The 22,200-nt window shown below is 35.9% G+C and overlaps 1 protein-coding gene across 1 annotated transcript in view; it reads right to left on the bottom strand.

The window, feature by feature from the left end:
- Positions 1-19,571, bottom strand: part of LOC129393524 (ERV-BabFcenv provirus ancestral Env polyprotein-like) — a 29,695-nt gene extending 10,124 nt beyond the window's left edge. Inside the window, exons 1-2 of the mRNA XM_055095913.2 lie at positions 13,850-19,571; positions 9,670-9,801 (exon numbers count right to left, since the gene is read on the bottom strand). The gene's annotated coding sequence lies outside the window, so the exon portion shown is untranslated. The remainder of the gene's footprint in view (positions 1-9,669; positions 9,802-13,849) is intronic.
- Between the last annotated feature and the right edge of the window lie 2,629 nt (positions 19,572-22,200).

Below are 22,200 nucleotides of genomic sequence, written 5' to 3'. Positions count from 1 at the left end.
AAACTTTGAGCCAACAGTTTTATCCATCACACAATATGTCTGTCAATCACTAGTAAAACTCTAAGTTATTATTAGAGTTCTAAGAAATAACAAATGATGCTTTTTTAGTAGAGGTTTTTAAGTGTGTAAAACATTTTCACATGCATTGTATAGTTATTGATAAAATTTGGATGTGTATACCTGCCAAAATCTGATATTGAAATATAATCTCCAATGTTGGAGATGGGGAGTGGTGGGAGGTGATTGGATTATGGAGGTGTTTTTCTCATTAATGGTTTAGCTTCATCCCCTTTGGTACTGTTCTTGCAATGGTGAGTGAGTTCTCAGGTCATTTAAAAGTCTGTGTTACCTTCTGCCTCACCCTTTTGTTCCTGCTTTCACTATGTGATATGCCTGCTCCCCCTTCATCTTCTGTGATGATTGTAAATTTCCTTTTTTTTTTTTTTTTTGAGACAGAGTCTTGCTCTGTCGCCCAGATTGGAGTGCGGTGGCACGATCTTGGCTCACTGCAAGCTCCGCCTCCTAGGTTCATGCCATTCTCCTGCCTCAGCCTCCCGAGTTAGCTGGGACTACAGGCACCCGCCACCACACCCAGCTAATTTTTTTTGTATTTTTAGTAGAGACAGGGTTTCACCATGTTAGCCAGGATGGTCTCGATCTCCTGACCTCGTGATCCGCCTGCCTCGGCCTCCCAAAGTGCTGGGATTACAGGCATGAGCCACCGTGCCCAGCCTGATTGTAAATTTCCTGAGGTCTCTCTAGAAGCTGAGCAGATGCCAGAGTCATACTTCCTGTACAGCCTGCAGAACCATGAGCCAATTACACCTTTTTAAAAAATAAGTTACCCAGTCTCAAGTATTTCTTTATCGCATCGCAAGAACAACTAATATGATTTGGCTTTGTGTCCCCACCTGATCTCATCTTGCAGTGTATCCCCATGTGCTGAGGGAGGGACCTGGTGGGAAGTGATTGGATCATGGGAGAGGTTTCCTCCACACTGTTCTCATGATAGCCAGGGAGATCTCATGAGATATGATGGTTTAAAACGGGCACCTCTCCCTGCACTCTCTCTCTCTCCTGCCACCAAGTAAGATGTGCCTTTTTTCCCCTTCACCTTTCATCATGACTGTAAGTTTCTTGAGGCTTCCCCAGTCATTCAGAACTGTAAGCAAATTAAAGCTATTTTTTTAATAGGTTACCCAGTCTCAGGTGGTATCTTTATAGCAGTGTGAAAAGGAACTAATACAAAGAACTGGTACCAGTAGGGTGGGGTACTGATGTAAAAATAACCTAAAACTGTGGAAGCAACTTTCGTACTGGGTAACAGGCAGAGGCTGGAACAGTTTGGAGTGCTCAGAAGACAGGAAGATGTGGGAAAGTTTGGAGCTTCCTAGAGACTTGTTTAATGGGTTTGGCCAAAATACTGATAGTAATATGGACAATGAAGTCCAGGCTGTGGTGGTCTCAAATGAAGATGACAAACTTATTGAGAACTGGAGCAAAGGCTATACTTGCTATGCTTTAGCAAAGAGACTGGCAGGATTTTGCCCCGCCCTAGAGATCAGTGGAACTTTGAATTTTAGAGAGATGATTTAGGGTATGTGGCAGGAGAAATTTCTAAGCAGCAAAGCATTCAAGAGGTGACCTGGATTTTTCGGAAAGTGTACAGTCACGTGTTCACAAAGAGAAGATTTGAAATTAGAACTTATGTTTAAAAGGGAAGCAGAGCATAAATGTTTGCAAAATTTGTAGCCTGACCATTCAGTAGAAAAGAAAAACCCATTTTCTGGGGAAAAAAAAAATCTAAGCCTGCTGCGGAAGTTTACATTAGTAATGAGGAACTGAATATTAATTGCCAAGACAATGGGAAAAATGTCTCCAGGACTTGTCAGAGATCTTTGTGGCAGTTCCTCCTATCACAAGCCTCAAGGCCTAGAAGGGAAAAATGGTTTTGTGAGACAAAGTGCAACTCAGGCCATGGCTTCACAGGGTGCAACCCCCAAGCTTTGGCAGCTTCCACATGGTGTTGGCCCTGTGGGTATGCAGAAGACAAAAGTTGAGCTTTGGGAACCTCCACCTAGATTTCAGAGGACGTATAGAAATGCCTGGATATCCAAACAGAAGTCAGCTGTAGGAGTGGAGCCCTCATGGAGAACCACTACGAGGGCAAGAGGGGAAATGTGGGGTTGGAGCCCCAACACAGATTCCTCACTGAAGCACTGCCTAGTGGAGCTATGAGAAGAGGGCCACCATCCTCCGGATCCCAGAATGGTAGATCCACCAACAGCTTGTACCATGTACCTGGGAAAGTCACAGACACTCGATGCCAGCTCATGAAAGCAGCTGTATGGGCTGTACCCTGCAGAACCACAGGGGTGGAGCTGCTCAAGGCCTTGGGAGCCAATCCCTTGCATCATTGTGCCCTGGATGTCAGACATGCAGTCAAAAGAGATCATTTTGGAGCTTAAGATTTAATTACTGCTCTGCTGGATTTCAGGCTCGCATGGGGCCTGTAGCCTCTTTATTTTGGCCAATTTCTGTCATTTGGATCAGGAACATTTACTGAATGCATGTATCCCCACTGTATTTTTGAAGTAACTAATTTGTTTTTTTTATTTTATAGACTCTTAGGTGGAAGGGACTTGCCTTGTATTAGATGAGACTTCGGACTTGAATTTTTAAGTAAATTCTTAAATGAGGTAAGACTTTGGGGGATTGTTGGTGAAGGCATGATTGTGTTTTGAAATGTGAGAAGAACATGTGATTTAGGAGGGGCCAGGGGATGGATGACATGATTTGGCTCTGTGTCCCCATCGAAATTTAACGTCAAATTGTAATCCTCATGTGTTGAAGGAGGGGCCTGGTGGGAGGTGATTGAATCATGGGGCAAACTTCCCCCTTGCTGTTTTTGGGATAGTGAGCTAGTTCTCATGAGATCTGATGGTTTAAAAGTGGTACTTTCCCTTTTGCTCTCTCTCTCCTGCCACCATGTAAGATGTACCTTGTTTCCCCTTCACCTTGTATCATGATTGTAAATTTCTTGAAGCCTCCCAAGCCATGTGGAACTGTGAGTCAATTAAACCATTTTTTGTTTGTAAATTACCTAGTCTCAGGTAGTATCTTTATAGCAGTGTGAAAATGGGCTAATACAACAGCCCAATATAGTTATCTGTATTATCCAATTTGATCCTCAGGGGAACATTGTATAACGTGCATATTTTTATCATTTTACAAATCAAGAGTTAATGGATCAAAATGTAAAATATCTTTTCCTAAATTACTCAATTATATTTGAAAAGTTCCTGGAATTTACTACTCTTCTTTACATTCTAACCATGTCCTCCCTTTTGCTTTCTTTACTGTATCATATTTTCTCCATAACTGATTAAAACAAAACAAAACAAACTTTGGAATACAATATTTTATAAATTGTCTATGTGTAAACTAACAGTTTTATACTTAGTGACAAATACGTATCTATGTTACCAATAAAACTTCACTTAATAAATGTCAGGGTGATTCTTATAGTCATGCTGCTGCTACTATTGCATACAAATTATTTAGTGAGATCACTGCCAAATCAACGTTCTTTCCAATGTATCATTTAAGAAGTCTGAAACAGATTACAAAATAAAGTATCCATGCTTTTAGAGTGTTATCATTATGATACTTGTGTCTAGAAGTTAGATAGTATAATGGGATTTAAAAAAAAATTGTAGTCAAAATAGTGAAAAAAAGATTAGGCTTTTGCTCGCAAAACAGAATTCTGTCCTTGTTCTGTTTCTTAGCTATTGATGAGCAAAATGTACTGGGCTTCTTTTAGTATACAGATTTTGGCTGTCTGAGGAAGGTATAGAATTTTTAAATAAAGAACATTATTTTTACATGTAGTAAGAAAATAGGAAGATTTGTTATTTTAAATCACAAAAAATAGCCTTATTCATCCTTAAATCTGTAGCATTATGAAGAGAGGAGGCATACACTAAGTGCCCCAATCATTTTTCTTCCTGCTTTTCACCTGAGGTTTTAATCTCAGTCCAGCTACAAAGGCTACTAAAAGGGTCAACCAGGACCTAGGAGTAGCTAGCAACTGTGGCTAGAGACACACAATCAGAGGTTTAAAACGTTTCTCTCCCTAGTGTTGAAGGCAAAATTCAAGTCACCATGCCATAGCCATAGCTCTGCTCCAGGGTGCAATTAATAAGCAAAAGTCACTTGAAAACTCTAACCGTAGGGAAATCCATCATTTGAAGATCAGTTGTGTTCTGTTTTGCATTATTTTTACAATACCTAGCAAGTGTTTGAAACCTGGTAACCAATCATAAATATTTAATGAATTAAATCAATTAACTTGTGTGAAGTTTTCACAAGGAATAAGGAATGAAAACAAATTTAGTGGAAATTATCAGTTATTTATTTTGTGAAATAAAAAATAAAAAGGAAAATAATATTTTAATATAAAGTTTCAAAATTTTTGTAAGTTATTATCTTAGTCTATCTGGGCTGCTATAAAAATATACCATAAACTCGGTAGCATTTAAGCAACAGAAATGAATTTCTCATTCTTCTGGAGGCTGAGAAGTTCAAAATTAAGGCACCAGAAAATTCGTTGTTTGATGAGAGCCAGTGTCCTGGTTCATAGATGGCACCATCTAACCGTGTCCTCACATCCTGGACTAAGCAATTTGTCTCTCTCAGGCCTCTTTTATGAGGGTGCTAATCCTATTCACTGGGACTGTACCCTCATGACTAAATCAACTTTCAAAGGCCCCACCTCCTAAAGTCATATTATCACTTCAGGGTCAAAAATTTTAACATATGAATTCAGGAGGAGCACAGATAATCAGACCTTAGCAGTTATCATGGATTACTTAGAAAGTGAAAAGAAAAATAAAATTATTAAATAAACAAAATAAATAAATGATTTACATGTAAGGGAAAACATGATTACTTGTGGACTTGAGAAAAGATACAAAATATAAAGCTCAGAGAGCAGGGCTGTATAAAATGACTCTAGCTGGAAAAAAAAAGAAAACCTAGAAGAAAAAAACCAGATATGTTTTATAACAAAATCAAAAATAAAGAAAAATGTCTGCAAAGCAAACAATTTTGAGAGTTGAGTCAATCCATAAAAAAATGGGAAGAAGTTGAAAGAAACATCAGCTTTTCAAATGAAGATATATTTGGGTCCCTATGATTCACATTTTACACAGATAAAATATGTAGTTGATAAAAAGAGCTGAGTTCTTAGTGTCTGAAAACCTAGGTTCAGATACTATCTTTGACATTGCCTGATTTAATAATTAATGACACATAATTTAAAAATCAAGAGCTAGGTTTTTCTCATATATAAAATAAGTATAAAAAATTATATGACTTTTACACAAGAATACATAAATATAAATTTTTACACAACTACAAATACCTTCAAATCCATTATCTCATTTGCAAATTACTTAAGATTGTAATCTTCAAGTATATATTAACTTCCACATTTTCAAAGAATGAAGATGAGGGCTATTTAAATAAGTAGTACTGGAATTGGAAGAAAATTCCAATTTCAATTCATTGTCAGTGGTTTCTGAATATATTTGCAATACAATCTAAGCTCCTTACGTAGCTTACAAATACGTATAATATCAGATCACAGTCTTCTCTATTTTTCAATTTATAATGTTTTTACTTCTTACTTACTATCCTCTAGGAAAGATAGTCTTCTCTATGGATCCAAATTTTGCCAATTTTATTCCTGCCTGCAATTTCTTCTAACTTTGCATGGTTAATTCCTGGTCATTTAGATTTGATTTCTTCCTTAAGTACCTGATCTAAAGTAGCATCTACGAAGTCTATCAAATCCCCTTACTTTAATCCTTTGTAGAATACTCATCACCATCTGATAATTCCTTGAGTCTTCATTTGTTTCTTATGTGTTGTTAACCTCACTCTAGAAATAATCTCCATGACTGCAACAAACTTGACTTTGTTGTTCATCCCTGTTCTCAGCATCTAGAATGGTGTCTGGCAAAGAGTTGGTTTTCAACATATGCTTGTTAAATAACCATATAAAACTTACAATGTGAACACACTTTTTTTGGTGTTGGGAAATAGAGTTTCAGACAGGTACACTACCTTACGCAATAATACACAGCCAGTATCCTGGGTCTGAGTTCCATTGATTCTCTACTTTTCCATGCTAATTAGCACTATTTTATCTTTCTCACTAGTTTTATGACCACAATTCACAATTCTGTGTTCGAGCTTACTGCAAGTAGCATAAATCTATTCTATTTCTATAAAGCTGAGAAATATTTTGAGAGTTCTAGAACAAGAGCAGGCATCCTGCCAACCAAATAAAAGGAAATGTTGGCAAGTTGATGAGGATCAATTGTTCCCTCAAGTAATAGAAGCAAAAAAACAAAAAGTATACATATAAAAGAAATATTTTTAGTCAGAAGAATCATAAAGGTACCTAAAACTCCAGATGGGAAAGTGACATTAGAAGGAGTTAGATCAAAAGGCTTATTGATTTTTACAATTCCAAAGTGTTGTTTCTAGTAGTTTCAACACAAGCATGAAAAAGTGAACCAAGAATGGTCACAGTTTCTGATGGATATTTAAAAGCAAGATATTGACTAAAAAGGTTAAGAAAAAAAGTCATTTCTCATGTTAGAAAGAACCAAAAATATTACTTAATCCACTCACTTTGATTATGAAGAGGAAAGAAAGGTTTCTAATTGTAAAAACATTTTAAGTTAAATCTGATAAGAGTATCTAACATTTTTGTAATATTTAATAGCTTATAAAACCAATTAATACTCATTCTCACAATTAATACTAAATCTTTTGCAATATGTATTTTTAGTTCTTTTTTAAAAAGATAATAGTACTGGTTTCAGATCTAACATATAAAGAATTTGGAAGTCATTACTCCTGTCTTCAAAACAAAAAAAGCTGGACAAATAAAATGTCAATAACTTTTTTTGAACCCATCAGAGAACTGAGGTCACAAAGCAAATGGCTACCATAAAATCTGGAGAGACAGACACATCCAGAGAGATGAAAGGTCCATGATTTGCTTACTTAAAGTAGAAGCTGCTGAATACCATAAGATGGTAGGAAGAGTAAGATTACTTAATTAGTAATATTGACTAGTTCTTAGAGGGTGAGTGGGGACTAGCATGGGATTAAGCAAATACTCTGGCAATAATCATAGTGGGGACCCACATTCTTATTAACTTTCCTCCAGGAACTTCACAAGGTTTTCATGTCCATAATTCAAAAATGATACTCCTTGTGGCTGTAACAGTGGGAGGAAAAGAGTAATCACTATGAAACCCTCATAGATCCTTCTCCCTAACAAAAGCCTAGTCTCTAGGGAAAAAGATGTCACTAGTGGACAGTACTGAAACCTTATCCCAGCTAGAGTAAGGGAACATTGTCTCACTGTAGCCTGCCACGGTCTTCCTGTCTCACCCAAGGGGGAAAATAAAAATCCATAGTCAACATGAAAGATGGATTTAAATAACTAGACTGGGAATACTGCAACTAAGGACGGAGAGAATGTGAAGGAAAAAAAAAAGAGAGAGAGAGATCCCTTTAGAAAACAAAAAACAGAAATACTCGCAAAAGCCACACTCTTGAGACGCAGGCCTATAAGAGACTTGATGTAATCAGAAGATTATAGAACTCTCCTTCCCATACTTTAGCACCATGCTGAGACAGAGTAGAGATGTACTCACGTCCCCCACAACAGCATTTTTTCATAAATTTCCACTGATCACAAAACCCACTCCACTACCCCACTGCTAATAATCCTTTTACTTAAAGAATTCCGGGAACTGGAATTTAGGAGATAACCAAGGTTGTGGAGTCCCCCACCTCAAGAAGGAATGCTACACAATTCATTTACAGCCTTGTTGCCCCCGTCAGACCACCAGACGGCCCATTACTCAAGATAAGCATTGAAACCAGATAATGCAGCTCTGCATACCCTACCCCTCATAGCCCAGCCAGGCTGCCCAGCCCAGTTTGCATACCATACTCTTGATGTCAATTCCCAGACTTTGCCTAATAAAAAAGCTCTACAAGCTCTTTTTGGAAAGTCAGTCAAGGGATTATCCTCTTTCATGTGCTTCCTCCCTTATGCCTGGGCATAAACTCCAATGAAAACTGTTTTGGCCTCATGTCAATTTCTATTGCATTGAGAACTCAGGAACTCAGGAACCTGTCGTGGGTAACAACACTGCGTAATAGCAGTAGATTACAGAGGAAATGGCTGTAAGACACAGACGCTCTCAGAGAAGCAGTACAAAGCAAAGCCCAAAACCAAGAAGGGAGACAAAAATAAGGACACTAGAGGAACTTGAAATATTTGTTACATATAACTATAATAAACGTTAGATGCATCCCCAACTCCTAACCAGATTAACATAAACCCTCACACTATAGATCTATTACCCAGTTCCTACTACCAATACAACTTTCACCCCCCAAAAAATTGTAAAAGATGTAAAAAGGCAAGAAAAAACACAGTCTGAGGAGACAAAGCAATCATCAGAACCAGATTTACATATGACACATAGGTTGTAATTATCAGACATGGAATTAAAAATAATTATGGTTTATATTCTAATATTCTAATAAAAAAGTAGACAGAATGCAATATTATTAAGATAATATAAGCAGAAAGATGGAAGCTAAGATAACTAAGGAAAATTTTGTAAACCAAAAACAGCAACGGCAAAGAAAAATGCTTTTGACAGGTTCATCAGTAAACTTAACACAGTTGAGAAGGAACCAGAAAGCTTGAAGATAGGTTAATAGAAACTTTACAAACTAAGCCAGGTGCAGTAGCTCATGCCTGTAGATGCCTATAATTCCAGTACTTTGGGAGGCCAAGGCAGGAAGATGGCTTGAGCCCAGGAGTTTGAGACCAGCCTGGGCAACATAGCAGGACCCTGACTCTATAAAAAGTACAAAAAATAGTGGGACGTGGAGGTATGCACCAGCAGTCCCAGCTGCTCTGGAGGGTAAGGCAGGAGGATCACCTGAGCTTGAAGAGGTTGAGGCTGCAGTGAGTCATGATCGTGCCACTGCACTCCAGCCTGCATGACAGAGTGAGACCCTGTCTCAAAAACAAGAAAAAGGAAGAAACTTTTCTAAGTGAAACACAAAGGAAAAAAATATGTATCTTTAGGGAAGTTAAGTAACCTTAATATTCTCATCTGGCTAGATGCAGTTGCTCCTGCCTGTAATCATAACATTTTGGGAGGCCAAGGTGGGGGATCTTTTGAGCCCATGAGTCTGAGACTAGCCTGGGTCACACAGTGAGATCCTGTCTTTACAAAAAAAAAAAAAGCTAGTATTTAAACTCAGTATCTCAGCATCCAAATTTTACCACCTACTTCTACCTTTCGTTATCTTATTCTATTGTGGTAGGGATATCATTATCTATCCAAAATAAACATAATGGAACGTGAGTTTTTAAAATAATTTTCCTGAAAATTTAGTAATAATCCATAATGTAAAGATAAATATACTTATTTAGAGGAGGAGAAGAAAGGAGAGAAAGTAAATACATACCATTAAATATATAACAAGCAAAAAAAATTTATAGCAGTTGAAATTCTCATTTCTGTAACATGTCACAAAGTCATAGTTTATATTTACCTTTTTCTTCCTCTATTATTCATGACCTCAGTCCAAACTTCACCTGTTCTGGGTCTTAATGGAGTGATTTATGTCTTCATTTTTATTATGTTGAATACTGAGTCATCTTAAGTTTTTATCCCACTTTCAATACTTGATATAGAAGTAGTAAGAGATGCCAAAAAAAAAACATGAATTTCAAACCTTGTTTATCTCTTTCCCACTTTGTAGCAGCAAGCCCAGTATTCTTTTGATAGTTAGAAGCAGTTATCCCAGCCAGTGGCCTAACCTCCCTATGTGTTTGTTAAATGTCATGGGGCATCTACCATGTCCAGGAGGCAGTTTAAACTTCCAATTAAATGTAATCATTGTATATCCATAGGCAAAATCATATTTCCTTTGAAAACTAAAATCTTCAAACCCACATAGCTTAAAATTTTTTAAATCTTAAGGAAGAATCGTTTGAGTGGATTATTAGCTTTAGAATAACAAAAGTATTCCCACTAGCATGCCTTGGTTTCCAGAGTTGATAGTCTCACTATGAAAGAAATATCCCTATATGTTGAACACTGATTCAAATAAAAGTATGATGCCCTTTCTTGAAGGATAGGATTCCATCCAATCTGAATATTGTCTCCTACATGATATCATAGTTGATTATTCAGAGTATGATTCTAAAATTCTTCAAGATGAGCTGCTCTGTAAGAAATATTGTATCAGTGAATTTCATGGAATGAGTCCATTGTATATTTTATTTTGCTATGAAATGAATTATTTGACCAGAAACAATGTTACAAAGAATACCATAATGGTAAATAAGGCATTCTAACTCTACAGATGGTAGTACTAGAAGGAGAAATATGAGCTGTAAAATTAAATCCATACTCAAAAACTATTTATTCCAATGAGAACAAATTATTGCTTCTTCCATTGTGGAAGGATTCCAATGTAATCAGTGTGCCAGTGAGTGGAAGCCTAGTTCCTTCAGAGAATGAAGCCATATCAGGAGCTCAGAATGAGACTATGGAGCCTTTTTAAAAGGAAACCTATGTTCTTGAGCCCATGCATAACCTCCATCTGTGTCATTATTAACATTTTGTATATAAGACTACAGAGCAAGCACTAAGATGTCCAGGAGTAAGATGATTAACTGATATACACAGAATGTATCATATTGTCTATCTAATCAGTGAAAGTCTAGTCTGCAATGGATGGCTTTTGGTGGGCACTCTGGATCCAAAATGTAAATATCTATCCCTTTTATTTCTATTCTGAGAGGTTCTTCCACATATCTCTTCCCATGACCATTTTGACACTAAATTTCCAACCCTGCTGGTTTCAAACCTCTAGCCATGTAGGAAACCCATTAGCTGGTGTTCATAAATCAATGTATATTCACATTTCTAGTCATCTCTCAAATAACAAATTGGGCAATAAAATGCACTGTTTGAAGATATGTTTAGTAGAAAGAGTTCTTTCATCTCTTTCTTTCAAAAATACTTCTTAATGGAATTGTACTGCTGCAGAAGTACACTTCCAGTTGGTATCATGTGGATCCATCTGAAAACTAGCAGTCATAATGATCTTCCTATCAGACTGTAAGTATGAATTGAGGGAGAGAATGAAATGTAATAATAGCAGATGAAAAAGGAACATAATCTAGTTACTCATGTAACTTATTTGTGTTCAGACCGGCTTCAGCTCAGTCTCTTAACCACTGTGTACACTTGAAAAAATATAGATGCTACATATGCCTAACATTATGGTTTGAAGGGAGAGGGATACCCAATTCATGAGGGGCAACACACGTGGTATGGTCATTGGAGGCCCCATGACATTCTCTCTCTACCACGGTCTCTAAGTAGCCAGAAGCTATTTTCCAAAAGTGAAATAATTATCTCCAGAGGAATGAATGGATTCATACTAGAATCTTAGATGTCTGAACTGTGATTCCTCTATGGAGGCTCTCCAGAGGCTTCATAAACATCTTTATCAATGAGCACAACTCAAACTGCTGTTTGTACTAAACTATAAACCAATTTGCTGCTTAATTGAGAAACATATATATTAAACAATGCTCTTAGTGATGTGGTTATTTACCTAATGTTGCATGTTCCTATCTTACTATTGAGACTGTGAGAGGTTATGAATAATACTTGGTGCGGCACTATCATAGAGAATTTTAACATCAAATCCTCCGGCTTGTAAAAGCCCAAGCAGTAGAATCAGACTGTAGTCTGAGATACCTGCAGAGATTCCCTTGATCTGCATCTGGTACCTACACAAAACCAGCAGCTTTATGGTTTTCTCAGTTAGTGAGTTAGCATAGTGCACTCATATGTAGTATATGCTGTCATTACAATACCAAATATCCTAGGAGTTTCATGTCTCTCTTTTAGTGGTGGACAGTAAACAGTAAAGTAACTTCTTTTTTTATTTTACTTTAAGTCCTGGGATACATGTGCTGAATGTGCAAGTTTGTTACATAGGTATGCATGTGCCATGGTGGTTTGCTGCACTTATCAACCCACCATCTAGGTTTTAAGCCCAGTATACATTAGGTATTTGTCCTAATCCTCTCCCAACTTTAAAGTAGCTTCTTCTTTACCTTGGAGAGAATGTACAGACATGCTTACATCATTGATGTATACCTCTCTCCCCTTCAATATAGCAGGCTCCCGAGATTCTCTGGGCATTTTATCCAAACTCTTAGCTTACCTGAGTCTTATAAAGCTAACTTAAGTACTTGTTATTTTCTTGTCATCAGATTCAAAATTAATTTAATGTCATTCATTTAGGGCTCAGTGTGAGTTCTGTTATATGAAAACAATAAGGTATTTGAGGAATATATTAGGGAAGAAAGAAAGATAGTTGCTATATCCCTAAGACAAAGTTTTGAATGTGTTGTTTTATCCCTACTAGGCAAAAACAAAGAACTTCTCATTATCCTTGAAAATTGGTATAAAGAAGATAGAGTTGTCAAGTCAATAGTTGCTTGCCAGGTGTCAGGAACTGTCTTGAATGTTTCAGGAAAGATGCTAAACTTAATGAGGTTAACTAACCTCCTGATTATATTTAATATAATCCACAGTCAATTACGAAGATCCCTCAGCCTGCTCCAAAGACCAAACAGGGACTGTAATAGGGAGATGATGTCCACAGTGCTGTATCTTCAAAGTCTTTGATAGAGGCACTCATCTCTCCCCCACCACTGCCAAGGGTGTGTTAATGTTTTATTGTTTCAGGTTTACTATACTCCTAGAGAAAGAGCTTCCATTTGCCCTTCCTAACAAAAACACCCTGTAGCCACATATCAGAGAGCAATTTTTATGGGTTTTATCAATGCTGAACAAGTCCACAGAAATACCTGGGCTCTGCAATATGAACTTGAGACAAAAATTATATTTGTCACTTGACAAGCATAATCGTCTCCTTTAGCTAGTGGAACAAAGTGGTCTTTTAAGTCCTAAGGAATTCAGTTCAATGCCGGTGTACCAAGTTTGTAAATTGGCTGAGGTCTGGAAACCTAACATTTGACTAAAATTTGAACTCAATGGTGAAAATATTTAACTTCATTTTTCTAATTTTAGTCAGTTTTCTGGTCACCAGGTCTGGAGATATTCCTAGTATCTAGATCAAGTAACATTGTAATAGGCTGTTAAACAGTTTTATCCTAGGTACACATTACTCAGCAAGCCATTGCCAGTTATCCCTGAAGATCAGAACATTCTGATTACACATTATCTCTATCATCCTCTTTAGTAAATGGGCCTACCGTGTCTCTAGTACTTGCATCATGCCTCTTGGCATCTGCTACACCAGGATCCCATGATTTCCTTTGAAACCAGAGAACCTGTCTCAATTACATCACGTATGGAAGACATCTATCACAGATATTTTTGGGGAAACTAGCACTGCCCTCTACAATGTATCTCTCAATATCTTGCTGAATAAAGTTTCTTTTTAAAATACCTTTGAGGAATGGGTACTGGTAACACATTATAAAGCTGATCTAACATTCATATGTCCCTAGTACTTTGGATTCTTTATTTTGCTTTAGACAAGAACAATTTTGTCATTGCAAATCATTGAACACACTGACCACCATTTAGTCCAAATTTTTGTCAATCAAAGAGTAATATATGAAAGCTACTTTAAGCTAAGTTAAACACACTAAATCCAGCATGAAAGTTAAACTCACTTTTGTGTATAAATTTGTCCTGGTCCTCTGAGGTACTCTGTTATCTTTATATTGAGAAACTTAGAATCCATTTGCATGCATATTTCTTAGGTTTCTGCTAAAATAATAAATAAAATTATAAATTAGCAAAACTTTACAGTTTTTTTGAAGTGAAAGCTGTTTCCTCCCATGTATATTTTACTTCTCCTGGAGTACGTTAAGATATAACCAAAGTTATATACTTGGAGGCAACAACAGTGTGTTGGGGTTTGTTTGCTGTTTTTGAGGATAGTAAGCATGACCTCACAAGACCTTTGTCACCAGATGAGGATATTATGGAGTTTTTAAGCAAGGGACATTTGCCTCCTCAGACTTGAGAGAGAACAAGTTGCTTCTGCTTACAAAGAAGGCTCAGTGCAACTAAAGTTTTCAACATTCTCAGCTTCATTTTAGTCCACACAAATGTTATCATTCTATGTCTCAAGGTCATAATTCCTCCCAATTAATTACCCCTGAGTTTCACATGAGAGAATTGGCAAGGTTTGGAATTCAACTTATATTGTAATTCTGCAACCCACACAATTGAAGTTTACGTATGTGATTAAGTAATATCAGCTCTATGAATACGAGACAGAAATTACAGAAAGCAACTAGCGCCCCAAAGACTGGAGAAAAATAAGGAAAGAAGTTGTAACTATTAAAAACTAGAGTAGATAGGGGTTCCTTGGAGATGGGATCCAGTTTTCTAAAGAAAAGATGCTATGTAGATGATGCCTCAGGAGTTTAGGGGAGGATTCTTTGATTCTGGTTCTTGAAAAAGAATTAAAAGAGAAATTATAAAATTCTTAGAGTCAAATGGCAATAAAAAACCTCTATAAAAATATATCAAATGTACCTAAAGTGGTGTTTTGTTAAGAATGTATAGTTTTACATGTTTTTTCAGAAAACAAGATCTGTATGAGCTAAACTTTGAAGCCAAGAAGCTAGTAAATCAATAACAGAACAATCCAAAAGAAGAAAGGATTAAGAAAAGAATCAAGTCAAGGGAAGAAATTAATTATATAAAGATACTGAAAGAAAGGAATATATTTTTAACAGAAATTTAAGAGACAACCCTAATTTAAAAAGAAAGAGTAAAACCCAGATGGAGAGAAAAGAGAGAATTAAATAGTAGTCAAAAATAATCTTTGGGAAAGCAAAGAAATGCTCCAGTTAAATTAATTGTACAGTGAATATATAGGACTTATCAAGAATCACAATAAGACATGCAACCTACTGAATTTTAAAATATTTCTACAATGAATTTTAAATTTGTATACTTTTAATGATCAATGAGAGCTAATTGAATGGATTTAAATACATATGTTAAAGTATTATAGAATAAAAAGTAGGTCTTCTCAAGAGTAATGAAATTATGAAGTAAGGATGAATGGGCCAAAAACACACAAAGATAAAATGTATAAAATGACCAATGCAGATAAAAGTTACAAATTGAAGAATGTGATAGATGATATTATTCAATTCAGCATCGTGTTAGTCCAATTTGAAAAAAAAAAAAACCAAGACACAAAAGTCATTACACTTTTCAACATACCAGAGGTAGCAGACATGTATAATAAAATTGTGAGGATAGCAAATTAGACTAGCTAACTTTTATTCATTGTTATGTGCATGAGACTGTCCTATTCACTTCCTTTCTAGTCATTTGCTTAACCTCTCGAGGCAGATATTATTATCTAAGTTTTCAGAGAAGAAAATTTGAACAGAATGATTAAGTAACCTGTTACATATTATACATCAGAGAAGTGTCAAAAATAGGTGTCAAGCCTGGGAAATTTGATTTGAGATCCTAAGTTTTAAGCATTTCTGCTACAGCTTTGGTGGTTATGAGGGTATGCCTGTTCAGTTAGATGAAACTTTTTAATAGAAAAAAAAAATGAACTTGGTTTTTCATTGTCTCCATTCTTACTTCTTTTATAATTATAGAGTTAGGCTTAGAGAAAACCAAAAAAGTGTCTTTAAACATATTAATAACAGGTTATATAAAAGGAAAAAATCAAGTGGAGATCTTTCCTCTTTATCATCAAACACAGCAGCTTGTTTTTTTCATGCTGATTGAATTGGTGCTTGTTTACATAAAGTGTGACCATTTTACACATTTTCAACTTCTATTTCAGAGAAGTGAGCATAAAAATGCTGACATAATCTTTTCATTTTTATTATTTTTTAAATTTTAAAATATACTATTTTGTGACAGGTCAACACTAGAGGTTATAGAACAAGATTCAACAAAATAATAAAATGAACTAGATACAATTTCAGTGGCCTTGTGAGGCTTTTCAGAGTAAAGGTTAACCACCAAATCCCATTTATACTCATTACCTTCATCATCTTCTGTTAAGACAAGCCCACAATCTGCTTTCTTCCCTTCTTCACTGCCCTAAAGTTATTGCTAGTACTAAATTTTCTATTTCTTTTCTCCTCTCATTGTTATGACTTTAAGGTACAGAAAGGGGTTGATCTACCTCTTTCAACACCCTAGAAAATTATAATAACAGGCTTCAACAACCTATGATACCAAGCAGAAGAAAGAATACCTGGACTTGAAGACAGGTCTTTTGAAATAAAACAGACAGATAAAAATTTAAAAAGAAAAAATAAAGGAAAAACAAAATAAATGAAGAAAGCTACGAAAATTGTGGGACACCATTAAACATATATTTGTATTATGGACATTCTACAAGAGAAGAGAAGGGAAAAGGTATAGAAAATATTTAATAAAATAATAACTGTCTGGGCATAGTGGCTCATGCTTATAATCCCTGCACTTTGGGTAGCCGAGGTGGGTGGATCACCTGAGGTCAAGAGTTTGAGACCAGCCTAGCCATCATGGTGAAACCTTGTCTCTACTAAAAATACAAAAATTAACCAGGTATGGTGGCTGTTGCCTGTAATCCCTGCTATTCACGAGGTTGAGGCAGGAGAATCACTTGAACCCAGGAGGTGGAGGCTGCAGTTAGCCAACATCATGCCATTTTGCTCCAGCCTGGGCAACAGAGCAACAATTCCATCTCAAATAATAATAATAATAATAATTATAATAACTGAGTAGTTTCCAAGTTTTATGAGGGAGATGGGCATCTTTGTCCAGGAAGCACAAAGAACTCCCAATAGATTCAACAAAACAATTCCTTTCCAAGGCACATTATAGTCAGGTTGTCAAAAGTCAAAGACAAAAACAGAATTTTAAAAGCAGCAAGAGGAAAGCATCAAGTCACATATAAAGAAATCCCCATTATATTAACAGCAGATTTCTCAGCAAAAACCTTACATGCCAGGTGAAAAATGGGATGATATACAAAGTACTGAAAGAAAAATTAAAAAAAAATACTGTCAGCCAAGAATATTATACTCAGCAAAGTTATCTTTCAGAAATGAAACAGAAATAATACCATTCACAGGCAAAAAAAGCACTAAGGGAATTGATTCCCACTAGAACAGGCTTCCAAGTTATGCTCAAGGGAGTCCTACATCAGAAAGTGAAAACACAATAACTTCCATCATGAAAACATTTAAAACTATAAAACTCACTGTTAGAGCTGATGCACTAGGGAGAAAGAGAAAGAAATTGAGCTTATTACTACAGAAAACCACCCAACTTCAAAAACAAATAACAAAAGATAAAGTAGCAAAAAAGGATCAAAACAACCAAAAAATGATTAATGACAGTCATAAGTCCTCATCTATCAATAATAATCTTGAATATACGAAGGTTAAATTTTCTATTTAAAATTTATAGACTGTCCAAATAGATTAAAATAAGACCCAACTATATACTGGCTATAAGCAACTCATCTCATCTATAAAGACACACATACACTAAAAGTGAAGGAATAGATAAATATATTTCATGAAAACAGGAACCAACAATGATCAGGAGTATCCACACTTCTATCAGACAAAACAGACTTCAAGTCAAAATTGGTAAAAAGAGACAAAGAAGAACATTATATATTACTAAAATGAACAACTATATGCCAATATATTTTTAAAACCTAGAGGAAATGGATAAATTCCTGGAAAGATAAAACTTACCAATATTGAACCAAGAAGAAATAGAAAAACCTGAACAGACCAGTAACTGGTAATGAGACTGATGTCTTCACTGCTAAATTCTGCCAAACATTTAAAGAATAATTGTTACCAATTATTCTCAAACTATGTCAAAAAACTGAAGCAGAGGGACTTCTTCCTAACTCAATACACATGACTAGGATAACCCTGATATCAAAACCAAACAAGGATACAACTGAAAAAGAAAATTACACGCCAATATTTCTGATGAACATAGATGCAAAAATCAATTACATACTAACAAACTTTGTCCAAAAGCACATACAAGGATAATGCTTCATGAACAAGTGGGTTTTATCCCAGGAATTCAAGAATGTTTCAACACAAACACATATCAATAAGTATCATACATCACATCAAAAAATGGAGGAGAAAAACCCATATAATAATCTCAATAGACAGAAAAAGCGTGTGATAAAATTCAACATTCTTTCATAATAAAAGCTCTCAATAACTTAGGAACGTACCTCAATACAATAAAGGCCATATATGGAAATCTAGTGCAAATATCATTCTGAATGGGTAAAAGCTGAAAGTATCTCATTTAAGAACTAGAATAAGGCAAGGATTCCCACTCTCTCCACTCTTATTCAACGAAGTACTGAAATTCCTACTAAGAGCATTAGCCAAAAGAAAGAAAGAAAAGGCATCCAAATAGGAAAGAAGAAAGTCAAATTGTCCCTGTTTGTAGATGATGGGAGAGATAGAGTCTAAAGACTACAAAAATTTCATAGAAATAATGACAAATTCAGTGAAATTTGTTACAAAATTTGGACACAAAATCAACATGCAAAATTCAGTAGCATTTCTAAACAACAACAATGAATTAGCTGGAAAAGAAATGAAGAAAGCATTCCTACTTACACTTGGTACAAGGATAAAAATACCTAGTAATAAATTTAATAAAGGGATTGAAAGATCTCTACCAGATGAACTACATTACACTGATGGAAATAATTGAAAAGGATACAAACAGATGAATATTATTTCATGTTCATGGGTTGAAATTAATATTATTAAAATGACCTTACTATTCAAAGCAATCTGTAGGTTCAATAGTTTCTATAAAAATAGCAATGACATTCCTCAATATGGAACCACAAAAGTCCTCAAATAGCCAAAGCAATTCTGAGAAAAATGAACCAAGCTGAAGGCATTACACTACCAGACTTCAAAGTATACTACATATTGTTTTGGCTAACGTTTTGTAAAAGCATTTATTTAGTTTATTTGTATGCCATTATCAAAACAGCATGGTAATGGCATAAAAATAAACACATAGGCCAATGGAACAGAATAAAATATCCAGAAACTAATCCAAATATCTATAGCCAATTGATTTCTGACAATGATACCAAGAACACTCATTGGATAAAAGACAGTGTCTTCAATAAATGGTGCTATAAAAAAACTGGATATACTTATGCAGAAGAATAAAACTAGACCTCTATCTCTCTCCCTATACAAAAATCAACTGAAAATGAATCAAAGAACTAACTGTAAGACACACAAATATAAAACAACTAGAAGCAAACAGAGCAAATCCTTAGGACATTGGTTTGAAAAAGTATTTTATGAATAAGACCTCAAAAGCAGAGGCAAAAAAGCAAAGATTAGCAAATATAATTGTATCAAACTCCAAAGCTTCTGCCCAGGAAAGATAACAGTCAACAGAGTGCAGAGACAACCTATAAAGGGCAGAGACAACCTACAGAATGGGAGAAAAATATTTTCAAACATTCATCTGAGAGGGAATTAATATCCAGAATATACAAGGAACTCAAACATCTCAATGACAACAAAAAACAATCAACTCAATTAAAAATTAGGCAAATGATCTGAACAGATCTTTCTCAAAAGAAGATATACAAATGACCAACAACTATATAAAAAAATGCTCAACGTCACTAATCACTGGGGAAATGCAAATCAAAACTGCAATCAAATATCATCTCTCTCAAGTTAGGATGGCTACTATAAAAAAGACAAAAAGTACAAATGTTGGTAAGAATAGGGAATAGGGAGCACTTATACATTGTTGGAGGTAATGTTAACTATGGTAGCCACTATGGTGACTAGCATAGAGGTTCCTCAAAAACTACAAATAAAGCTACCATATGATTCAGCAATTCCACTACTGGGTATATATCCTAAGGAAAATAAATTATTATATTGATGCGACTTCTGTACCTGCATGTTTATTGCAGCACTATTTGCAATAGCCAATAATATGGAATCAACCTAGGTGTGCAACAACCTGATTAATGGATAAAGAAAACATGATGTACACACACACACACACACACATATATATGTATCTCGTAATATATACATGGTAGTATATATATATTACCATGTAATACAATATATATATATATATAACCATGTAATACTATATATATAACCATGTAATACTATATATATATAATCATGTAATACTATATATATACCAGGTAATACTATTCAACCAAAAGGAAGAATAAAATCCTGTCATTTGTAACAACACAGATGGAACTTGGAACTGGAGAACGTTATGTTATGTGAACTAAGCCATGAACAGAAAGTTAAACACCTTATCTTTTCACACATATGTGAAAACTAAAAAATATTAATCTCATAGAAGTAGAAAGTAGACAGAGGTTACTAGAAGCTGAGAAGAGTCAGGGGAAGGGCAGCATAGGGAGATACTTGTTAAAGGATACAAAATTACAGCTAGATAGGAGAAATAAGTTATAGTGTTTAATAACATGGTAGGATGAGTTTTATGGTCATAAACAGCTAGAAAGAAAATATTGAATATGTCTAACACAAAAAAATGAAATGTTTAAGATAACAGATATTTTAGTTACCCTGATCTGATCAATATGCATTATATCACTATACATTATGTATATGTATTGAATCATTACTGTATACACCATAAATTGTACAATTATTATGTGTCTTTTTTAACTCTTTAGTTTAAAAAAAGCGTTTACTAAAAAAAATTATAAAGAATATGTCCTTTTTGTCTCTGCTTATGTATTAGTCTGTTCTCATGCTGCTATGAAGAAATACCCTAGACAGGGTAATTTATAAAAAAAAGAGGTTTAGTTAACTCAGTTCCACATAGCTGGGGAGGCCTCAGGAAACTTACAATTTTGGTTGAAGGCAACTCTTCACAGGGTGGCAGGAGATAATGAGTGCCAAGCAAAGGTGGAATTCCCTTATAAAACCATCAGATCTCATGAGAACTCACTCACCATAGAGAACAGCATGGGAGAATCTGCCTCCAAATTACCTCCACCTGGTCCCACCTTTGACACTGGGTATTATTACAATTCAAGGCAAGATTTGGGTGAGGATACAGAGCCAAACCATATCATTCCATCCTTGGACCCTCCCAATCTCATGTCCTCAAATTCCAAAACACAATCATGCCCTTCCAACAGTCCCCCAAAGTCTTAACTCATTACAGCATTAACCCAAAATTCCAAATCCAAAGTCTCATCTAAGACAAGGCAAGTCCTTCCGCCTATAAGCCTGTAAAATCAAAAGCAAGTTAGTTACTTCCTAGATACAATGGGGGTACAGGCATTGGAAAAGTACACCCATTGCAAATGAGAGATTGGACAAAACACAGGGGCTACAGGCCCCATGCAAGTCTGAAATCCAATAAGGTAGTCATTAAACCTTAAAGTTCCAAAATAATCTCTTTTGATTCCATGTCTCACATCCAGGTCACGCTGATGCAAGAGGTGGGCTCCCACAGCCTTGGGCAGCTACACTGCTGTGTTTTTGCAGGATATAGCCCCCATCTTGGCTGCTTTCATGGGCTGGTTTTCAGTGTCTGTGGCTTTTCCAGGCTCATGATGCAAGTTGTTGGTAGAATACTATTCTGTGCTCTGGAAGATGGCAGCCCTCTTCTCACAGCTCTACTAGGCAGTGTCCCACTGGGGACTCTGTGGGGGCTCCATCCCCATATTTCCCTTCTCCACTGCCTTAGCAGAGGTTCTCCAAGAGGGCTGCACCCCTGCAGCAAACTTCTGCCTGGACATCCGTCATTTCCATACATCTTCTGAAATCTATGTGGAGGTTCCCAAACCTCAGTTCTTAACTTCTGTGCACCTGAAGGCCAAACACCATGTGGAAGCCACCAAGGCTTAGGACTTATACTCTCTGAAGCAATGACTAGAGCTGTACTTTGGCCCCTTTTAGCCACAGCTAGAGCTGAAGCAGCTGGGATGCAGGGCACCAGG

Source organism: Pan paniscus, chromosome 10, assembly GCF_029289425.2.
Source record: "Pan paniscus chromosome 10, NHGRI_mPanPan1-v2.0_pri, whole genome shotgun sequence".
Classification (NCBI taxonomy): Eukaryota; Metazoa; Chordata; class Mammalia; order Primates; family Hominidae; genus Pan; species Pan paniscus.
Note: the sequence above shows the minus strand (reverse complement) of the source record. Positions and strands in the feature narration are given on the sequence as shown.